At 39.8% G+C, this 23,743-nt stretch overlaps 1 protein-coding gene across 2 annotated transcripts in view; it reads right to left on the bottom strand.

Annotated features, from left to right (window-relative positions):
- The window catches only part of MPPED2 (metallophosphoesterase domain containing 2), a 174,591-nt gene that overhangs the window by 87,784 nt on the left and 63,064 nt on the right, over positions 1-23,743 (bottom strand). Inside the window, exon 1 of one of the 2 annotated variants that reach the window (XM_082628449.1) lies at positions 7,731-7,766. The exons of the other annotated variant lie outside the window; for it this stretch is intronic. The gene's annotated coding sequence lies outside the window, so the exon portion shown is untranslated. Of the gene's footprint in view, positions 1-7,730; positions 7,767-23,743 lie in introns of those variants that run through there. 2 annotated transcript variants of the gene reach the window in all.

Here is a 23,743-nt window from a genome sequence, read left to right as displayed (position 1 = left end):
CTCAAGCCTCACCACTGGGCAGCTGCTCATTTTATTTTATTTCATTTTATTTTGAGGAGGAAAAGGGCGGGACGACGGTGCCTATAATTCCAGCTTCCTGAGACTCCTAGGTCCAATGCAAAATTAATGTTGCCTGCTATTCCAGGAAGAATGAAAGTTACCACTAGCAGGAAATTGGATACATTTGTTGAAAGAATTGGTCCTTACCAGCAAGCCAGAATCAATGATTCAATTAATGAAGCTTATAGTGGGGGAGAGAATTACATTGTTTGGAAGGGAAGGCAAGTTTTGTCATAGGCCCACTTGGATTTCAGCAATGCAAATTGCTGAAAAATTGTATAAAATTTTTAAAATTATTAAAATTTTAAAATTTAATATAAGTATTAAAATTGTATATATAGCATGTGGGTTAAGGGGGAGACTTAGGAGCGAGGTGAAAGCAGTCAGAAAACAACACTGCAGAAAGACGAAACCGAAAACATTGTGGCCAAGCATCAATAGATATCCTTGATTATTGGCCCACAATGCTGTGTGAAATGCCTTTGGCTTCAGTTATTTGCAAGGCTACAGTGAAGAGCTCATAGAAGATAGGAAGCCTCTCTTAAATGCATGCAGAGCTTATAATCTGCACTAGCATAAGGCAATAAGACTGTGATGTATGTTGCAAGCTACTTGGATAGAATGATGATATTTTGCACAATTCCCTGCACTTAAAATACAGATGAAAGATGTATTAAGGAGCCTGCAAATTCCCAGCACTGCACACGCTGGAAATTTTTGAGATGCCCTACAATTTCAACATCATGGCTCTGAACACACTGGCCTGATACTGCATCCCCAGACTCACCTGTGCTCCCAAGGCTGGAACGGGCTGAAATGTTTTCCTGGACAGTAATCTGCTCCGAGGCAGGTCCTACCTGCATGAACCTTTGAGCAACTCTATTTGTACAAGTCATGCTTTAGCTGCTGGTCCTCCTTTAATCATTCAGGATGATGGACTCACTGTAAGCCCTGTCTTTATGTACCACTGCTCTTGCAAGAGGCCTTGGCTTCTTGTTTTTGCCATTTCAGAGCTTTGGTTAAGGGATGGAATGGGTGAGACTGGGAAACAAGGTGAAGGAAGTACCTTTCTTCTCTTCAGATTAGTTAAGAAAAAAAAAAAGTAAAACTGCTGCAAAGTAAATCTTTCTCAGGAAGACAGCCTCTTCAGTGTCTTTTAAATCAAATTTTGGAGACAGCATAAAGAAGTAGCCACCAAAATGAACAGCCACAGAAAATCGTGATGATATTTACGCATTGCCAACAAACTCATCTCTTTCTGAGAATCCAATAGTAGTTTCCAACTTCCATCCTCTGTTACCTATGTTATGAGATTGTCTGACATATTTTTTTTGCTGAACTGACCTTTCGTCTATAATCTGCCAACCTTTGTGTTTTATATAAAAATTGTAAGCAGGGAAGCTGACAAATCTCCTGTTACTTGATGACATTTTTGGTTTTTTCCAGACTAGATTAATTTGGAAGGCTCTGCAGTCAAGCTCTAACTTCTTGTTATTCAAATAGCATTATTTTAAAATTGTCAGACAAAGAGGTGCCTGCCTTTATCCATTTAATTCAGATCAGGCCATCCAAACTGACCTGCCTGAATAAAAAACCAAGGCCATAGTGCAGTTATTCTAATGTGGAAAAATTCTTGCTTTGAATGACCTAAAGAATTCTACCAACTAACCAGTTCTATCTTTCCTAAGACACGGTATATGTTCTATTGGTAAGATACAAGATTATTTTAGGTGGAATAGAGATGAACTTCTGACAAAACGTCAAGTAGTTTTGTATGTTCTAAAAATGCATATTTGGAAAAACACAACAATGCAAGTAATGATATATGGCTTCATTTTTCATTTCTATTTTCATTTTTCTATTTTTGTATATAAATTAAGAGGTGATTCAAAGAAAACTATTGAGCAAATAATAATACAGATAATTCACAGATATGGCAAAGTGATGACTAGCAAGTGAATGAATGTAATTTGGGAAACTAGCCCATCAATCAGTTCAGTTTAGAGCTACTGATCATAAGTAAGACGATAAGCTCTTGGAGGCAGCAATTAAGTCTTATTCAAATCTGTATCTCCTACTGTATCTGTATCACCTCACTGTGTCACATAAATAGATGCTCACTTAAAAGTAATGGATAATGGAGGTCAGCTGGGTCCTCACTGCTACTCTACAATTCTAATCATCCTATACTCTTGCCACTCTCTATCCCCTAAGCCGCTATCACAAAACTTTTCCAGGTTCCTCTCTAGGTTCCAGGCTCCTTTTGACTCTGCACTTAGCATACAATACGTCCTCACCTCAAGATAGAGTCTCTTCATTTCCTTCTCTTCACTTTCCGATCACTGGTTACATCTTCTCATCTTTCTAATAACTGGCCTCTTAATCCATTTCCTGCCACTGGCACTTTAATTTTTCAGACATCTCTTTATGATATTTTGGGTCTCTTTATTTCTCCTCCTTAGTGAGTTTATGTTTACCCACCCCAAGAAAATAAAAACAAGCAGCTCTTCACTCACACACACACACACACACACACACACACACACTCCTCAAATGCAATCCTAAACCATCCCTAACCTTACTTCTTCTTTGAGATGCTTCCTCATTTTACTTCTAAACTTCTGGAAGGAGGATTCTAGAAGCTTGCAGCTCATATGCCAAATTCAGCCCACAGATGTATTACAGTGGGCCCTCAACTGTGTTTTATTTTATTTTCTTAGTTGAACTAACATTTAGAAATCAGGAAATATCACACCAAAAGTTCAGGGTTTCTGGCTTCTTTTGGAAGATAAAAAATCAGGCGATACTGACCTCAGTCTGCTGCAGACCTCCTCGTTCCCTGTTACTTCTCACACCTTGGCCCACTTATCACGACTGTGTTGTCTGATGGGCCACCCTACTATTAGAATCAGCAACTTAGACATAAATGGCTACTCAGAATTTACCCAATGCAATCTGCCTTTGTTTCTGTACTCTTCCAAAAGCTTCCCTGAATGTCAATAAAACCTCCTAAAAACCAAAGCCAAGGGTTTTTCTCCATCCTCATCTCCATGGATGTCTCCACAGTGACCTCCCTGTCTGACAAAGTATCTCTTCCTGGATTAGTGATGCTGGACTCTGCCTTCTCCCCCTCCCTCTCCGGTATTTCCTTTCCTCTCTCCTTCCTCAACTCCCTTTGCGTCCCACCTCATTCTCAGCTGACCATTACACTTTCCCTCTTCATCTTTACTTCTATGAATATTATTTAATATTTTCTTACTGCATGTGTCACACTTCTATTCTCTGCAATTTAATTTTCAAATTTTTAAATTTCATTACAAATTAACTGTGGAGGAAGCAAGAGGGTAAGAGTGGGGCCTCTGCAGGCTTCACGACATGTTAGCTGTATGACCTTGGATAGAGCCCTTATGTTCTCTATGGTGCGTTAGCAACACGGGGATAATAACTGCATCCACCTCATAGGTTGTGTTCAAGATAAAATGACATAAAGCTTCTAAAGCACATGAGTGGTATGGAGTAAATAATCAGTGCACTTTATTATTTTACTCCATTTTTTTACTTTTACCCTTTGCATGTGACTTGTCTCCTCCTATACTGTGAGGTCCTTGAAGGCATGGATTGTGGCTTGTGGTTCCTTGTTTGGCCCAAAGTACCCAGTTCAATACCTTCCCATATGGCAGGCACACAATAAGTATCTGTTAAAGGAATGAATGAACCTCTGCAAGATTTACCAGGAACTTCCTAAAAAGAATTCCAGGAATGGGCTTGTCATCTTGAGCTATACGATAAGGCTTAAACCAGTACTGGGTTGTCCTCCAAGTTTAAGCCCTCCTGAATTGCTAGTTCAATTAAAAACAAACAAACACAGTTGGGGGCCAATTCTAATACATCTAATTTGGCCTACCAGCTGCAAGCTTCTGGAATTCTCTTTCCAGAACTTTAGTAGTGAAATGAGGAAGTATCTCCAATCCAGTCTAGCCAAATATTCTCCAATACACTGTTTTTAAACTGCAGTTTCTTCAAATATAAATGGGGGGAAAATAAAAATACTACCCCTAAGGTTTGATGCACATTAAACAATATACTGCATGTAAAGATTTGCACAGTTTCTCACACTTTATCATCACTCAATAGATATTAGCTGTGTTATAATAATTATTATAATGATTGCCCTTCCCAGTTGTCAACCAAGAAAATATTAGTTTATCCACAAATTGGATCACTCCCTGGTCACATTGCAAAATGTCATTGCCTTCAAAGAAAAGCATGTGGAGATGAAAAAGAAAACTTCGATTTTCCAAAGGCAGAAACTGGCATGGTCCAATGTATCCTTCAAATTAACAAAAACATTACTAGGGTCATTAAGATATCTGGATCTGAGGTGATGGTGGGTGGACCTATGAGGCCTTCAACCTATACACAGTGCAAACCTAGCTGCCTCTGTCGAGATGCTTCTAACCTTGAAAATGTGTGCACTCAACACATCACTTCTTTCCTCCTTCTAACATCCAGTTACCCATCTCTTCTAACATTTACTGATTGCCAAAAAATGGGCCAGGATCGGCCCCTCATTCACAAATGAATAGTGTAACCTGTGATAAGTAACGCCCAGATTCTATTTCTCTCAAGAGTGACTACTCATTTGGAATACCCCTAATATCTTCACAGAATCAGATGAAGGTACTCTTCGATGAGTATATAGAGAGGAACAGAAAAAGAAAAACTAAGATCTTTAGCTATGCACATGTCTGATAAAGCCGTGACAACTTTAAAGCAGACACACAGCGGATTTTGTCAAGGTCAGCTGCCCTTCCTTCCCAAACTCTGGACATTTAATGTGTCACTTAAAGCGGCTCCCATGTTTCACACCCTGAGTGATTGGAAAGCTGTGCTCTGTAACCCTCCCCGGGGCTGGAGCAGGGTGATGTGAGGAAAGAGACAAGGGGGGAGGGGAGGGGCCTGTTCCCATGTCCACCATGGCAGCACTGCTTTCCTTTATTTTACGATTTGGGGAAAGATTTGATTCGAAGAAAGTTAGCCCTGGCTTTAAAATATTAAGAAGAAAAATCACTGATGTATCCAATTCAATTTTACTGATGAAGAGAGTGAGTGACAGAGAGGTGCTGTCATTTGCTAAGGAAAGTCACAAGTCAAGTTGGTGGCAAAAGTGGGACAAGAAAAGCTCTTTGCCTCCCCTGCTAGTATTCTGTCAGGTGAGCCCAAATCTTTTTTTTTTTTTTTTGACACATTATTTATTTATTTATTTATTTTTAACATCAGTATTGGAGTATAACTGCTTTACAATGGTGTGTTAGTTTCTGCTGTATAACAAAGTGAATCAGCTATACATACACATATATCCCCATATCCCTTTCCTCTTGTGTCTCCTTCCCACCCTCCCTATCTTACCCCTCTAAGTGGAGGTGAGCCCAAACTTTTAACAGCCTCATGGACTTTGGCTTAAGACCTATCTCTTACATGAGTCCTCCTCATACCACACATGCTGGCTCAGTTTAGGCATTCCCCAGATGTTACTGCAGCTATAGGTGTAATTTCTTACCCACTAGCTCCCAGAAGAATTTGGGAGCCTACCCAACCAAGGAAGGGAAGGTCACAGACTTGAGAAGAAGGGAAAAAAGCTCCTTTGTCCATTGTGATGCAGAGTCCTAGAATTTAAAAACTTCTTGACTGTATTATGAGAAATAAGATGAGGCTTTGACAGTAGAATAGAAGTCCAAGGTAAAAAACTAAAATGTCTACAGGGACCAGAGAAATAAGACAAAAACGTGAACTGAACTAGGTAGAAGTAAGAGAGAGTGGTGAGGACTAGGGCACGTGTGCATCAGCATTTTACAATAAACATATATAAGCACTCCTCTGGCCAAACACGATTCCTTGCTAGCTTGCCCCGCACCCACCAATAAAAGTAATGTTCCTCAAAATTATCACACAACTGCAACCTATTTTTTAAAATCATTATAGAATGTATTCCTCTCGAAAACTCAAGTTCATGTCAGATCAGAATCCAAGGTCATTCCAAAATACTTTCTTTTCCTGGGAATCTGCCTGCCACCTACGAGGAGTGGGCTCCTGCCCCATACCCTTCATTCATCATGAATGGGGAGTATGGGAAATAGGGGCAACTAAAATGGCCATCAGGTTGTGACTTACGACAAATACCACCTTCACCATGCCCAATTTTTATCAGGGATCTGACAGGCAAGGTTAACTGACTGCTATCTCCTATTTGTTTCTGCTAAAAACCCAGGGGGAAAAAACCCAGAGTACAATAGTAGTTCTTTGTGAAGGAGATCATCCCAAAGCAAACATGGCTTGCTGTGTTTCCTGGGTAAAGGAAAACCTACTTATACGAAGGTGACAAATTAATTTAAATATCTCCAATCTCTATGCGCACTCCCCTCCATACTCCTAAATTCCAGACTTTGAAAATATATGAGGAAACCAAAAATATTTCTAGCATATCACTCACATAAAATAAAGCTCACTATGTAGCAAGAAGAAAACAACACAGAGATAACAAGTCAGAAGAACCTGCAATGGCTCCCAGATGCCCAGGAAAATACACAGGGCACAACCTTCAGGCTCACCTTCCCTTGCCAATGTGCTAGAAAAAATGAACTTTCTGAGATTAAAAAGAATAAAACAGATATATACTCAGACCTATTATCATGGGACTGTTATACACAAAAGAGATATATTGCAATTCAATCACATTTCTGAAACCCTTGGTGTGTGTGGGGCACTGTAGATGTTCCCTAATGCCAGTGTTATAAAGGGACCTTGTTATAGCCCCAAGGTGGATAATAGAAGGCATTTTTTTCTGTTTAAAATTATTATTATATTTTAATATCATGACTCCAGCAGAGAGGGAAATGTTTAAACTCTTGAAGGTTCTCTATTCCACTCAGGACTAAATAAGAATAACTTGAGCTTGAAAATCGGCCAAGCAGAAAATTTTGCAGGAGGATGGAAAGAAAAAAATAATACCAATGGCTATGAGGATGGAAGAATTATGAGGCTCTGGGATGGACTAAGGAGATGTGTCAGTTAAATTCCTTCCTTGATTGGGATTTGGCATTAGCAGATACAAACTATTATATATAGGATGGATAAAACAACAAGGTCATCCTACTCTATAGCCCAGGGAATTACATTCAATATCCTGTGATAAACCATAATGGAAAAGAATATGAAAAGGAATATATATATATGTATAACTGAGTCACTTTTCTGTACAGCAGAAATTAACACAACATTGTAAATCAAATATACTTCAATAAAAATTAAAATAAATTAATAAATTCCTTCCTTAATGACTGCTGGGGGCCAATAGCAGAGAAAGGCTGAGTCCAGCCTGGAGGCAGGGAGAGGGCTCTGAAGCTAGAAGCAGGTAGAGCCCACCTTTCCCTGCTTTGCTCCCACACCTAGAAAAGTGTTTGACACATATTTGGTGCCCACTGCCTACATGTTAAATGAATGAATGGACCTCCAGCACTCCCTCTCGGCTCCACGGTTTGCACTCACTTGCCTCAGCTGCAAAGCCACCAGAAACATTCAATCAGGGCAAGCTCCGTCTCTGACCTCAGTCTGTCCCCCGTCAGGCTCCATTAATTTTCACAAGTCCTGACAGCTCTAACGTTAATACTCACACTTGCTGATGGAGCCACACAGCAGGTTCAGACTGCTACCTTCTCCTCTGAAACTCATGCATTAGGGTTTCTTCCATGCTTGCAATGGGAAACCAAGTCTAAGAAATATTAAACACAGAAAACTATATTACAATAATGTCAAGGCTGAGCCGGAAACCCAGGAGAAAGTAAGGAATGCTGAGTGAACGCCCAGTGGTCTGCTGCAGGAATTAGGGCTAGTGTTAAGAAGCCACAGCTGAAATGCTCCCTCCTCCTCTTCAGCCTCCTCCATAAAAAGAATCACAAGGCATCAGGAGATGTTATAAGCCTAAATCCACAAAGTCCATCCCTCACCCAGGAAAGCAGACCCCCCTCTGGACCCGAGTAGTCACCAGTATACGGCACTGATGACAGGTAACGTGACTAAGAAGTGTAAACCACAAGGCCATTAGTACTCATAATTATTATGGACCTGAAAACATCTCAGAGATTTGATTGCTGCTCAGCAGCAACTTGTTTGCATGCATTCTCATCTCAACCATAACCTTATTCCAACACAGCTTTCTGTGACTTAACACACACACACACACACACACAAACACACACACACATTCATACACTTTACTACCACAAGGTGTTAAAAATGAATGACAATCTCCTCCTTGTTTCCCAACTGAGTACCTCTAAGTTGCTTCCCAGACCAACATGGCATGTTCTATATGTAAAGCCGTGATGGTAACTGTCCAAGGAAGCATGGCTCCAATTATACTTGAGTATTACCATCTGGCTATGTAACTGGAACCATGGGTAGTCTCTTCACTGTTTATTTTGTCCAACCTCTTCCTTACAAATGAGAGCCTTGGCTTGTTGAGAAAGACTGATACGCCATACAACAAATCTGATCTGAAACAATCAGACTATCTCCTAAAGACCCTTCAGTTGACTTCCTCAAGTTTCCGAAAATTGGATCCAAATCAGGATTTCACTGGATAGTGGACACACAGACTGAGTGAGATTGATAAAGAATGTAATATAAAACTGACACATAAAGGATGATTATTATTATCATTATTTTTATCCTGTCTTTCTTCTGCATTGTAACTTCATTCGAGATAAGGGGTTCATCTCCTACTTCTTACCATCTTAAAAGAGTATTCAATGAGTATCTTTAACAAACTACTAGTGTTGACTGACAAAGTCTATGGTGAGCTGAAAAACAATATGTTGGGATTTTTTTTCCCCACAAAGCCTTTAAAAAAGCAACTAAGAAAAAGGTGTTCCTTCCAGCAATAATTACAAAATAAGCAGCAATTACTCTACTGAATAATTAGAGGAACAAATACAAATCCTATGTGTGTGCATTTTAAACCATTAAGTATGGTAAAAAAAATCAAATAAAAATAATGCTGGCATAAAGGCCATCTTCTTTAAAAAATAATAACAATTTTAGAGGCTTTTTAGATTCCCTCCCCACCTTAACCCCAAAAGTAATAATTAAAAAAAATTTTTTGTAATAACTACTATGATTTTTGCATGCTGAAACAATGTTTGGGCAGATGAATGTAGGATTTCAGTGTGCAGTGATTCCAAGGGGCTGGTCCACAGAAGCCAGAACAGAGGGTTGACAGCAGAAATAAAATCTCTGCCTTAACAGTGCCACTTGGGCTAGATGAAAATGGCCTTCTAGAACTTGATTAAAACTAAATTGAAAAAGAACATATTTGGCTAATATTACATTAGACTAAAATATAGAAATGAACCCTAATACTCTTGAAATCTAATAAGAAAAAGCCATCTCAATTTCCAAACTTTCAAATGCATCTTCTTTAAATGCATCACAGATGAATTTACATGGTACTTTTGCCAATAAGCAAAACCAAATCACAGGTTTCAATCGGCTTATATTGGAAAGTGTGAGAGCAAATGCTAGAAAATGCAATTACTGCAAACAAACTCCATTTTCTCCCCTCTGAAGGGAATCTCAGAGAATATTTTATTGCCATCAAATAATATTTCTGAAGGCATCAATACACAATTCTATTTTCTTTTCAGAGTGCCCACTTGCTATATAATCTAATCCACTCTATGGATATCTTGAAATTTAGAAAAGAGTCTACAAAAAATGATATTACCTTGCACACACATTCTATGTCAATTTTAATAATTTGCACTCTGGACAGGAAGCCACACAGAGCAAAATTTAGGATCCAATAAAATCGACTTTTTCCATTTTATATTTCAAATTTTTAATGAAGCCTTCCAAGGGTAAAAACTTAAGAGAAATCTCTCAGGGAAGGTTATTTTGATCAATAGTGACAGTGATGAGATGGAGAGAACGAAGATCGCATTCATTTCCTCTTCCATTTTTGCTTTTCCCCCACCCCTCAGCTGGCAAAATTTTCTACTAAGAACTAGATAATCGGAAGCTACAAAGAAGACTTGCTGGGTAGTATGAAATCATGAAGTCTCCTGCTGATAAGGTTTTGGTTTCATTGAAACACTAGTTCCAATAGTCTCTGACCTCTTCTCTTGGGAAGAGCTCTGTGGCCTAATGCCCCAAGCCTCCCCTTTGGGATGAAGCAGTACAAAATATGTAGTATAATTTCTCAGGAAGAAAGGATTTCTGGAAAGTCCATCATGGCCCTTGGGGCCCAAGGTTCCAGGAAGTAGAGTTGGAGGTCTATTTCACTTTCTATATTTTTCTTCTTTACTCATATGTTATGGTCTGAAGATTTGTGTTCCCCCAAAATTCATATATTGAAATTCCCAATGTGATGGTATTTGGAGGTGCCACCTTTGGGGAGTGATTAGGTCATGTGGGTGGGGGTGGACGCCCCATGAATGGGATTAGTGCCCTCATAAAAGAGAAGCCACAGAACTCCCTTGCTCCTTATACCATGTGAAGACACAGAAAGAGGACACAATATATGAACCACAAAGAGGGCCCTCACCAGAACTCAACCATGTTTGATTCTGGACTTCCCAGCCTCCTGAACTGTGAGAAATAAATTTCTGTTGCGTATAAGCCACTTAGTCTGTGGTATTTTGTTATAGCAGCCTGAATGGACTGAGACATTATAGTTTACTAGTTTCTTGAGATCTAGCCCCCAGCATCTTAAAGCTACAGTTCAAGAGACAAATTTGCATTGTGTCTTCTTAAATCTGTTTTCTCATAAGTAGTATGCTTAAAGCATAAGGTGTTTTTTAAAGCTCTCATTTAAATGATTCAATTAAATATTTTAAGGAATCCAGATAATCAGGCCACAGTTGGAGAACACACCGTCTGTGGAATACTGTTTGCAACAAGACAGTAAAATGAAAAAAAAAAAAAGCACAGGTGGTCTTGTTCTATGAGGGTCCCTATTCCTGAACATTTGAAGTCAAATGAATACATACTGCTTTAGCCTTAAATTGTTCATTAAAATGCATGTCCATTTCTGTCCCTTATTGCACATATCCATGCCTTCTAACAAGGTGTCGATTTCCCTACCTTTCGGTTTGCTTCTTTTATGGGCTGAATTGAGTCCCCTTAAGATTCTTATGTTGAAGCCCTCTCCCCCAGTACTTCAAGTATGTGACTGTATTTGAAGACAGGGTCTTTAAAGAGGTAATTAAGTTAAAACGAGGTCATAGGATGGGCCCTAATCCAATCTGACGCCCTTATAAGAAAAAAAAAAAATAAGGGCACACAGAGAGACACCAGGAATGTGTACACACAGAGGAGAACCATGTCAGGACACAGCAAGAAGGCAGCCATCTGAAAGCCAAGGAGAGAGGTTTCAGGGGAATGTAAACATACAGACACCTTGATCTCAAACTTCTAGCCTCCAGACTGTGAGAAAATAAATTTCTGTTGTTTAAGCCACCCAGTCGGTGGTATCTTGTTGACAGCCCTAGCAAACTAATATACCTTCTTATAAGGCTTAATCCATCCTACACACTAATGCTAAGGTGATCTTATCAGAATAGAAAACTATTCACATATATTCCTCTGTTCACTTACACAGTCACACATGTTAAAATCCTCCTAGACTCCCTATTATTGCCTATAGACAAAAAGCCGAACTCCAAACACATCAATTGTGTGATGTGTACAAGTCTTTGTGACCTGGCCCCCATTAGTCACCCCTCCACTCATATTCTGGTCTCTGAGCTTGCCAAGTGCTTGCAGTCCATAGAATGAAGAATCTGTCTACAGGGCTCTCTTTCCCACTTGACTACAGACTTCAGGAGGGTCAGACTCTATTCTATTCCTCTTTGCATTCCCAGCAGGCTTCAATAATTATTTATCAAATGAATTAATGAAGAAATAATTTTATCCTGGTTAAGGATAATGTGAATATGAGTAGCTAGTATCTCAGTTTTGGACTCCAGATGGCCTTAAAGTGTTACAAATCCTATTTTTATTTTATCCTAAGATGGCACTAGTTATATCCATCACAAGATATTCTATTCATTTGTCATTGAGAAACCAAATCTGATTTTAAAAATCAGTTATAAGGGGACTTTTTGTTGGGGAAGGCAGATGGAAGCAAAGAGACTGGTCTGCACATAGTAAGGATTCAAATTTGTTGAATGGGTGAACAAATAAATGGACAAATAAATGAATGAATAAGCTATACACATCACGCAAATAATGCTTCAATTTCAAAAGAGAAGGGAATTACTATTGTTGAATGATTAACACTATTCGTTTAAAGATTTTTCCAGCCTTTGTTCCCAGGATTAGGGAGCCCAGAGGAGATAATCAATAGTGGAGTTAATGCAACAGCCATTCATTATTTGAGGAAGGTGCCTGTATTTCTTCTTCATTGTATCCCTTCATCTGAACGTTTTCCCTTCTAGGCCTCTCAGGCAAATCACTGATGTTTTGACAGCTGGCTTTGCAGAGGCCACTCTTCACGAATGAGTCTACTGACCAAGCCAAACAGGACATGTGTGTGCATCTTCTCAGGCCCCCAAGTCACTGGGTCAGATGAAAGAATCCAGGCTAACATACTTGTAGGGCCAGCTTTTTCCTTTTGCTTCCAACAGAAAATCAAGAGGCAGCAGGGTGCTCCTGACCTCTTATCCTCTAATTCCAGGCTCGCTGAGATTCCAACCTAGGCAAGTCCTCTGAGATCAGAATCATTCCTTCCATGGAACAAGAAACTAAGACCCAGCAAGGTTAAACGACCCAGGTCACCCAGTGAGTTTGTGCAAGGTGAAACTCCTTATTTTGCAGACCAATCCTCTCCTTCTCTACCACCTCATACAATGGCAGGGTCAGAGTTTTTGAGTTGGAGATCATTTAAATGATCTGCTTTAAAGATTAGGGAATTCAGATTCTGAAAAACTGAGAGGCTTTTCTGAAGACAGTGCCTACAATCATGAATCCTGACTAAAATCAATCTGCCACTACCTGCAAGGACCAACAAATAACCCCCGGGCATATGGCCACTAATTTCTTCGTATCTCATGGACACTCAGGACTGCTCAGAGTTTATTGTTGGGATACTCTTTCCTGTTCTTTTTTAAACTTCTACTCTTACATTTTAAGATTATTTTCTTTCATTTGATCCATAAGGGCATCTGTTTAGCCACCTTCACTGTGAGCTTAAATCAGAGAGTAACTTAATAGAACTGATTGCTCTGGGACTTCCCTGGCGGTCCAGTGGCTAAGACTTCACCTTCCAATGCAGGGAGTGAGGGTTCAATCCCTGGTTGGGGAGCTAAGATCCTACATGCTTCAGGGTCAAAAAACCAAAACATAAAACAGAAGCAACACTGTAACAAATTCAATAAAGACTTTAAAAATGGTCCACATCAAAAAATCTTAAACAAAAAAAAAAAAAAGAAAGAAAAAGAAAAGAAATGACTGCTCTGAATCCAGCCACTATCCTTCCAAACTTTCTTCTGTCTCTGACACTATTGCTGAAGCATCTTTAATGAAACCCAACAGTAAAGATCTTCCATGAGAGCAACAGCGCCATTTTTACTTATTTTTTTCCTTCAGTAGTTAAGGAGCTATATTTGTTGACTCTCAGCCAATTCAGCACCCCTTTTTCATATAAAATACCAAGATGATTTCTCAAGGCTCTGAGCAAAAGATTTTCTAGATTGATATTTTTATAACACATAGGCTCATCTCAACCATGGTATTTCATGTCTGCCTGTCTCTGAAATACTAGCATTTTTTCACTAGGATTATTCTCTTCAGAGTGGGAGGTAAAAGCAGTATCATTGATTCTTAAATGCTGAAAATGGCAGTCAAAATTTTTTGAAAAAGACTACTTTCTTAAGATGAATTCTTTTGGAGTGTTTTAGCCAGAAACTGGAGATTAGATACACTAGTAGGAAAAGAAGATATTTTTGCAGGGTCTAACAATTCCCCACAACAGAGAACTAAAACTATTGATATTCAAACCCATCCAAAGACTGTAAAGTTGATTCCTTACTGGGAAGGTCTGGACAGATTTCAATTCTTCGGGTTCATCTCTTCTCACTTTTTAACTCTGTAGTGTGGCATTTCACTTTAAACGCCACATTCTTAGATTCACCCACTTTGTGGTTTCCTTTCCCTTTGGGCTCATTTCAAAGCTCTTGCAAAGTTGGGTCACAACCTGATTTCCTAATCCAGCAGCCCTGGGGGAAAGAAATCCTATTAGATTCCATTAAATCTCATTAGATCCCTGACCCTCTCAAAGTTAGAATGAGATCTGATAATGAAATAGGGTCCTGAATGCCCATGAAATGGTCAGTCTCCCTACGACATTCAACAGCTATTCCCTGGGGTCCTAGTGCATGATAGGCAGTGTGCTTGATGTAATGATGCACAAAACAGAAAAGGTCTCAGCTGTTATGGAGCTTAAACTCAGCTGGGAGTAAGAGACAATAAAGCAGTAAATACCCACTAATGTAACTCAGATTATGGTAAGTGCTCGGAAGGGTATTAGCAGGTGCTATGACAGAGAATAATAGAGGAAATCTACTGAGATATGCCAATCAAGGATGGTGTCTTTGAGGGAGATCAGTGGACATTTTCAGTCTGCCCAGCCCTTTTTCAATAACAAGATACATAAGAAATAGACTTCCCTGATCATGTGTAACATAATGTAAGGAGGCAGGAAGCACATTCATGCATGCTTACACACGCATGTGCACACGTGATGTTTAGAAGCGTATATCAACCACGTGGTTCCTTTAAGATCTCCATTTTCATGAGAACACCCATCTTCTATTGTCAATTAGTGGAAAATTAACTAGGGAATATTTTTTAAACCTACTCTTGTGATCAAAAATATTTCTAAAACGTGTTTATTCAACTTCCTGCCCCGGGAAGACAAGCATACTAAGGGCCTGATGGTGAAGCAGCCATGCAGGAGGTGAAAAGTACAAGATTGGGCTAGATGTGCACATACCCTGCAAGTGAGTTATTGCTGCTGTCTGGGGGTGGTTGGGAGCAGCAACAAAGCTGATGTATTTGCTTATTTTCTTAGGCTTTACCTTTGTCATCTTAAAAATCCTCATTATCATAGGGAACTGGGCTCTGGGTAGTTGAGGTTTACTATAGCATGATGGCTTAACTGAAGGGATGCCAAACAGGAGGTAACAGACTGTCCCACGAAGACTGTGCTGACTGGCGTTGAGCCGCAGGAGACTTGGGGGAGGGGATGACTAGGGCTGACTCCTGACAGGGGCTCTGCTCCCCCCCTGCCATGATCATTCTACTTGGCCACCACTGACTTTCCATGTTCTATTCATGCAACCTCAGACCTCAAAGGTCTTAATAGGATTTCTCTCAGCTCTCCAAAGATGCCGTGGACAAGGCTTTACAGGAAGTCATACCAGCCTGTGTCTTGGTCCAGAAGCAGATCATTTTTGTTTGTTGTGTGGTGGAACAAGCGGAGCGAAGGGAAAACTCTGTTCAAAGAAAAGTTTATAAAGAAGCTTGAATTAAAGAACAAGCGTCAAAATGCGTCTGCTGTGGTTGAAGAGAGCCTGAAGGTGGGGGGCGAGAGGTAGAGTTCTGCCCCCTTGGCCCCCATTGCTAGCCCCTTGCAACACGGCTGAAAAATCACTGCCCTAGAAGTCAGATTGTGCAAACCCTTTAATCATTATAAGGTCTGAGATAGTTACTCTAGGCCAGTGGCTTCCAAACCTGTCTGATGTCCTGACTTAGGCAGGGAGTTTAAAAAAAAAAAATCAGATTCCAGGCTCCCTCCTGGGAGACTCTGATTCTCTAGGTCTGAGTGGGCCATGAGCTTAAGGAAAAATATTCTCTTTTCTCACTTCCACTTTTTCTTTGCATCTTCTAGCAATTAGGTACGATCTCAGTGGCCAACATGACCCTCGCAAGAGGGGTATTGGAGGTCTCTTGTCCTACTTTCGTTCTTGTCCAGAGGCAGAGGGAGTCCTCAATCTACCCATGGTTCAGGCTAATTCACCTATAAAGGAAACTGAGCTCAAAACCACTAGAACTGAACAATGATATCATTCATTTCTGTTTGTTCTTGCTTTTACTTTTGCTTTTGCCAGGCTTTGACTGCTGTGCATGTCTCTTTTACTGAGGGTTTAACAGGCATCCTTGCTACCCTATACCAGTGGGTTCAGATTCCAATGGGTCTTCCCATCTCTTGATGACCAACTGATGGTGACAACTAATTCATCTGGATTATTAAAAGGATACTCCCTGTGCTATCGTTAAGAACCTTGACAGGTCAAATTTAGATGGGTTAGAGAGAAAGAAGATTAAGCTACTCTGAACAGCCAGCCATCAAACATAATACACGATTATGGGTTGAGCCTCTCAAAGTTTTGGAATCTGACTGCATAACAGGAATCTTCTCTCTGGACATCATTTCTACTGGAAAGAGACATAGGTGACTAGAAGCCAATCATCCTGTTTAATATATGGGGCCTGGTAGTTGTTCCATGAGAAGGGCAAGAGATGAAACAGAAGAAAGAAAAGAGAAAAAGAATCAAAGGAAAAGGAAAAGAGAAAAGTAAAAAATTTCAAGATGAAAATAGGAAACAGGTGATAAGCATGACATTTTAAGTGTTACACAAGGTGTCTCAGTCACCAGCTTGCCATGCCACAACAGCTGTCTCCTGAATTACAGTAAGTCATACTAAATGAACTCTATTCTAGGAAAATAGTAGGTGACTCTCTCCAAGGTGCCATCCAAAGATCCTTCATTATTTGACTCATGAAGCAGACACTGTTGATGGTCTATTCAAATCCTCACCCCAGCTTTCCAAGATAGCAGAGCCTCCGATTTTGTTCATATATTCATCCCTCTTGCCTCCCCACCACACCCCCCAAAGCCATGTGCTCAAGAAAGAAGGGCCTATTCTTAGAAGACCCAGGCAAATGGATCTTGATTAATCAGCAATTCTATTTCCCTTGCCAGTGATTGGTTTAAAAAGGTGCATGTCACCCAGTCCTAGCCAATGAGACATGAGGGCCAATCTGCTGACGGGCTTCTGAGAAAGGGTCACCACCTGTACAAAGAGACAATACAAAGAGGAAATGGCCCTCTTCTTCCTTTGAACATTGTCATGCCTTCATTCTATGCCTGGTACTTCAACGGTTACTCTCCAACCTTAGTAGCAAGACTAACAGCATATGAGAAGTGGAGAAAGGAAGACTGAAAGAATCCCTGAACTACCGGATCCCGAAAAATGCTTCACTCCCAACCTTCTTGTTGTGTGAGATAACAAGCCCCTTGTTGTTTAAGCTATTTTGTTTCTTGCAGCCAAAAGCCTCCTAACCGATGCAACTCACTATGTTTATATGTCCACATGTTTAATTAATAATCTTTCTCCCAAATAATACTGCTTGTATACCTTCTATTCCTCCTTACAACAGCCTAGTAAGGATCCTGATAAGTGTAAACAAAATCAAATGGTGATGACCATTATGAGGCTTAGAACTAACACACAAAACACTTACCCTCTGTTGGGCTCTGCCCTAAAAAACGTTATACATTAACCTACTTAATCCTTAGAACAACCTTATGGAGTGAGAACTATTATCCCCTTTTACAGATGAGGTAACTGAATTAAACAGAGATCACAATGGAAAAGAATGGCCTATTGTTAAGGGTGATGAGAGTTTGCAGAACGTATCCCTGAACTTGACCATGGGACACTGTCGTAAGTGAGAATGGTGGCAGTGGACTGGCAGGAAAGCCACAGAGGAGTTCATTAAAACTCCAGTTATTCAGACTCACCTGTAGAGAATCTGATTCAATATGTCTGAGCTAGATTCCAGGAATCTGAATTTTTAACCACCTACCTGGGTTAAACAGTCAGTTTTAGGAGATAGGGAATGGGAGAAAAGTGAGCTGCCCAAGATTTGGGGGACATAATAGGATAAACTGAGTTGGTCTATTAACTCCTTTTTAACTAAGTATGCAAAAGGCTCAAAAGTTAACTCCTATCAGAGTGATTAGATAACCTTGATTCTTTATAGATTAGGATCATAAACCAAAATGAATCTGCTTCCTAAATCCCATAGAACACAAACAGTTTTGTGTTTTCTTGTCTTCTTGACTGCCTGATTCACATAATGGCCCCAACTTGCCCCACGATACACCAAGAACCTCTAGCAACAGACATGAAACTGCCTACAATGTGAAAGATAGTTAAAAATTCCACCAAGCCAAGGTGACAGTAATTTCAGGAACTTTCTAGTAGAGATACTTGAAAGTCTGGATTGGCCAGAGAGTTAAAATAAAGCAGGCATACATTTTCACTATGGCAATTTTCTGTCTATCACGGTCAGAGAGCATGAGTTTGATAAAAGATGAATGACACTAAACCAGGACCTGTAAACATATGGTATGTGCGTAACCATCTCCCCATCCTACAACACGGCAAACATTGCTAACTGATCACAATGTCTTTCCCATTGAGTCTGGATGTGGCATGAAGATCCTTCTTAACAAAGTGCTTCAGGGCTGAAATCCCCTAAGAACATGGAAAAAAATTAAGATCCTTTACAACTAGAAGAAAAAAAAAGATGTGAAAATATTATGCATTCATCTCCCATACACTTTTCTGGTGCATCCAAGTCTCATTATTATTATAGCTCCTCATTTCTTGTTCATAAAGAGCACTTGGATAAATGTTTGCTGAATGTAATTTAGTTTTTTCCTACTACTTTGGCCAAAGAATTTAGCATTTCCCTAACATGAATATTAAACTCAGCAGAGCCCATGAAGCACTGGAACCAAAGCAGTTAATTAGCAAGTCACCAAGACTGGAGCAAGAAGCAGGAGGTACGGCTTAGGAAGCTGCCCATTTTTCTTGTAATAAAGAAAATAAAGACAGTAATTATAAGAACATTTATTAACCCCCCAGTATGGGTAATTGCCATCAGATGTGGGTCTGTCAGTCTTGCATTAACATAAGCTACTGAATCTTGGTTTTCAATGGCACAGTAATGCCTATGATACTGCAGATAAGTGCTAACGCTGGAGTTTTGAGAACCAAGCCCTGTGTCCAGCAAATGCTTTTAAAAGAATTTCACTCTCAATGGTTGCTTGCCCAGAAGAAATTCATTTTATGTTAAAAAAAAAAAAAAGTAAGAGAGAAAACAAGGAGGCATTCAATTGAGCAAGCATTTTCTTAACTCATTTTAAGATAATCTCTTGCATTCACCAACAATTTCTCCAATGGGTGGAACCACAGAAAGAGACTTACTATGGTTCAGCTGTATGCTCCATTCTACATTGGCGTACGACCTAAAATAATGGAATGGCGATAAAACAAAAAAAAAAGAAAGGCTATTATAATGGTCAGGACACGCCGACCAATTTGAAATTGAATTACACAGCCTGCTAACCTTTATGATGGGATAAAATTTCTTTCTACATTATGCATTATACTAAAATTTGTAGCACCTCCCCCTCCCCACTTCTTGAGCTAACAGACTCCTACACACACCTCCTCGGTGATAAAGCCTCTCTTCAACCCCAAAAGCATTGTTCCTGCTGACTGCGAAGGCAGGACACAGCTTGTGCAAGATTTCATTTTCACAGCTATTGTTAGTTGCTGTGCATCTATATTTGACACCAGAATATACACAAACAGTATTATGAACACCGGGCCTATTTTCTTAATACCACAGGCACACATTTTAAAAAAGGATGGATTCAAACATACACATATGGTGGAAGAGATTTTTAAAAACCAACTCTATTGAGGAGCTTTGTTACATTTTTAAAAAGGATGTACAGAATCCCGCACACTGCATATTTGACGAAGCAAGCACACTTCAGAAACTCTGAACTATCCAAGTCTAGAAGTAGTACAAACTTTTCTGAAGGATGAGGCTGCCTGTGTGGGCTGAGTTCTTGCTCATTTGGTGTGTTTCTCTCACTCTTTAGGAGACGGAGCAGGGTGCCAATGCAAGGGGAAACAGCATGTTCTATAAGCATGGACAACTTCAGACGTCACCTGCTCTAATCCTGAGAAAGAAAACTAAGAGAGGATGGCAGGAATCACTTTAACAAGTTTCTTGATCCTTCTTCCTCCTGTCATGAGAGACGAGTTTCCAAACTGACCTTATTAAAACCATGTATAAAATACTTCCAGGAGACTGGACCCTTCTTAAAACTCGAGTTCTTTCCAGACACCTCAGACTATGGAATCTTACTCTGTAATGCATTTTGGCTTATGTATAATAAAAATGAAAGACACACCCAAATACACTGACTTGTGAACACATGCATGCTCTATATCACTAAGCTGTATCTATGATCTTTTTTGTTTGGCCGTGCCGTGCGCCTTGCGGGATCTTAGTCCCCCCACCAGGGATTGAACCCAAGCCCTCGGCAGTGAGAGCGTGGAGTCCTAACCACTGGACAGCCAGGGAATTCCCAATGACCTTTTTTTTTTTTTTTTTTTTAATATTTGCAAGGCAGGCAAAGAGACCATCCATAAGAATAAAAACTTACATCTGAGGACTACTGAAAGAGAATATGGCAAGTTATGAGCTACAAAACAACTAACAGACACCGCACATAGTTTCTGTTTTAGATATTTCCAGAAATCCTAGACTCTTTTAACTGACGCTCTCTAGTCCCTCCGAGACACACACTGGCTGCTGCCCACAGTGCACTGACTAATAACAGTCACAATTATCCCTGGCGACCCCTGTGCACTTCTGCTCCAACATACAGCATCCCAGAGTTACGTGCCTTTATCCCCAAACTAGTTTATGCTGGCTGTACTTTTTACCATAATCATCTAATCGTCTAATCAGAGAGGATGGCAGGAACCACCTTAACAAGTTTCATGATCCTTCTTCCTGTCATGAGAAACGAGTTTCCAAACTGACCTTATTAAAACCACGTATAAAATACTTCCAGGAGACTTAAAATGACTAGATATGAACAGTAAAAGACTGTATAAATTCACTGTTGCGTGAGGGTATATGACACCACTTTAAAAAGTGAGGGGAAAAGAATCATAATAATCTAGAACTATTCTGTACGCAGATTGTTTTGCAACTAAGTTTTCGTTCTTACTCGCCAATACATAAAGTGGAAATGTGATAAATATGATACATTTTAGATAAAGGTGATAAACTATATGTGTGATTTACCTAAGAATGATAGTGCAGTTTCCAAATCACAATGTCTATATTCAAAGAAAAGCCTTCAGACACGGCAGCTATAGATCAGAAGACTGGCCAAAACATGAACATCTGTATGTTTCAAGTTAAAATAAAAATATTTAGCTACATGCTTAGCACAGCTATAGTTTCCCACTTTAGCCGACTTCTTGATTAATTGCACACTTTCCAGTCCCTGTCACACTGGACAGAGGGCTTTAGCTGGAGTAGGAATTGCACATGCAAACAGCTGTGAAGGTGGAAATCACACCCTTCCCCACCCCTAACCCTCACGCGGCCTTTCCAAAGAACAGAACATCCTGGGCTTCCCTGGTGGCGCAGTGGTTGGGAGTCCGCCTGCCGATGCAGGGGACACGGGGTCGTGCCCCGGTCCGGGAGGATCCCACGTGCCGCGGAGCGGCTGGGCCCGTGAGCCATGGCCGCTGAGCCTGCGCGTCCGGAGCCTGTGCTCCGCAAGGGGAGAGGCCACAACAGTGAGAGGCCCGCGTACCGCAAAAAAAAAACAAAAACAAAAACCAAAAAACAAAACATCCAGACTCAAAACCTATATCTGCACTACAAAAGACACACATGTATTTTTGGTTTCTGCCTATTTTTATAGAAGAATGGTAAGTTTCCTCACTTTCACAGTGCTACATATTCAAGTTTAGAGATTCATTTGTCAACTCAATATAAGTTATTTTTAGGCTTTGTGTTACATTGCTTTCTAAATCCAGGCTTTCTGTGAAGGAAGGATTCATAAAATGAAGAATATGAAACTATGCAACTATCAGTTTTGTTTCTTAAACCCCCAAGGACCTCACAAAGTACAGCTAACCCATCCTCCGCTCTTACTAGTAACACTAGTCCAATCACTAGGACTACCACCACTATCACCACCGCTAAGACTATTACTACAGGCTTTTGTTTGACTACCAATTCCAAATGCAGGTGATAAGGGGAAATAAATGTATAGGTCTTTGATAAAGGGCAGGCACTGAATCACAAAAGACTGTGTAATGTGAAATAATTCAGAGTCTATAGGTAAAGAATTAACAATCTCATTCTCAGTATTTTACAGAGAAATCAAAGCTTTGGAAGTTGTATGTTTTATATCAGATGTCTGTCCTCACAGGCATGTTTAGTCTCCTCAGAATCGGAAAGTTTATCTCCCAACCTTATTTTCAAACAAAGGAGAGAAGTACAAAGTAGAGAATAAATGAGATTCATATCAGTGGCAGAAAGAAGGGAGACAACACAGTTTAATGTACAACTTTACCCTGAAATTAGAAGAAAAAAATGTGCTCTTTCTTCCCTGCTCCTGAAATTTCAGGAAGCACCAGAATTTAAGAAATACCAGGAAAAAAGTTTATTTCAGTTTCATAATGCACACAAGACCTTCTGTGATAACATCTAAATCTGATAGATCAATAATGCATGTTATAGTTAGCTGCTTAATTATTCATTTTGGATGTAACCAAATAGGTTTTAAAACAAACTCCAAATGTGAAAAGAACTAGGAAGTACAGGTAGTGTAATCAAAAAGAAAAGTATTTCCCCAATGTAATTCTTATCTGGAATATTATAAAAGTCTCCTCTAGTTTTCAAAATTAGAAAGAGATATTTTGATTAAGAACTTTATATATATTTTTTACAATTATGTATGTTTTATGGACTCTTACAAATGCTAAAAACAAATGCCTTAAATCCCCCATTTCAAAATACAGTACATAAAAATGGCATATATTACATTATCAAAAGGTTACAAGGTGACAAACAAGTAAATTTGAGTCTAAAAACATTATCCAAAAATAGGTAATAAAAAGTGAAAAAAAGCAAACAAAGAGAACGTTCATTTGGGGGGGCAAGTCAAAATAGAAGACTAATTGAAGGTTGCTATATATGGTTGCAAAGGCTGTTGACTGCAAAAGAGCAACAGCCAAGGGGGTGAGTGGGAGCTGTGTGCTTTTCAACAAGCATGTACCCACCAGGTTCAGAAGATACCTCTTCACACTTTGTACAAAAGCACTTTATGGACAAGCAGCAGTCCTGATCAGGAACAACATACTGGGAAGACTGAAAAAAAATTTAAGTGAAAATGCAAAACTACTCCCATTTCCTTCCCCAAGTAATAACATAGAAAAACAACAAGAATAAACAAAAACAAAACCAAGTGTAGGGATCTGAGTTTCAAAATGAATTCCCCCCTTTTAGGCTAAATTATGAATGCTACTAACCAGCTGTCTTTGTAGGAATGCGTCCATCGATAGCTCTGGATTTTGCCTTCAAGTTTCCATCAGGACTAACTTAGTCACGCCAGAAACACACAGAAAATCTGAGTGTGCAAGTTTCCAGTGCCATCAGCCAGGCTATCCAAGCTCTTATGATCTCACTCTGGAACATTCTGGCCAGCAGTCTAACAGCCTTCCAT

This window comes from Mesoplodon mirus (assembly GCF_964341445.2).
Source record: "Mesoplodon mirus genome assembly, chromosome: 7".
NCBI lineage: Eukaryota > Metazoa > Chordata > Mammalia > Artiodactyla > Ziphiidae > Mesoplodon > Mesoplodon mirus.
Note: the sequence above shows the minus strand (reverse complement) of the source record. Positions and strands in the feature narration are given on the sequence as shown.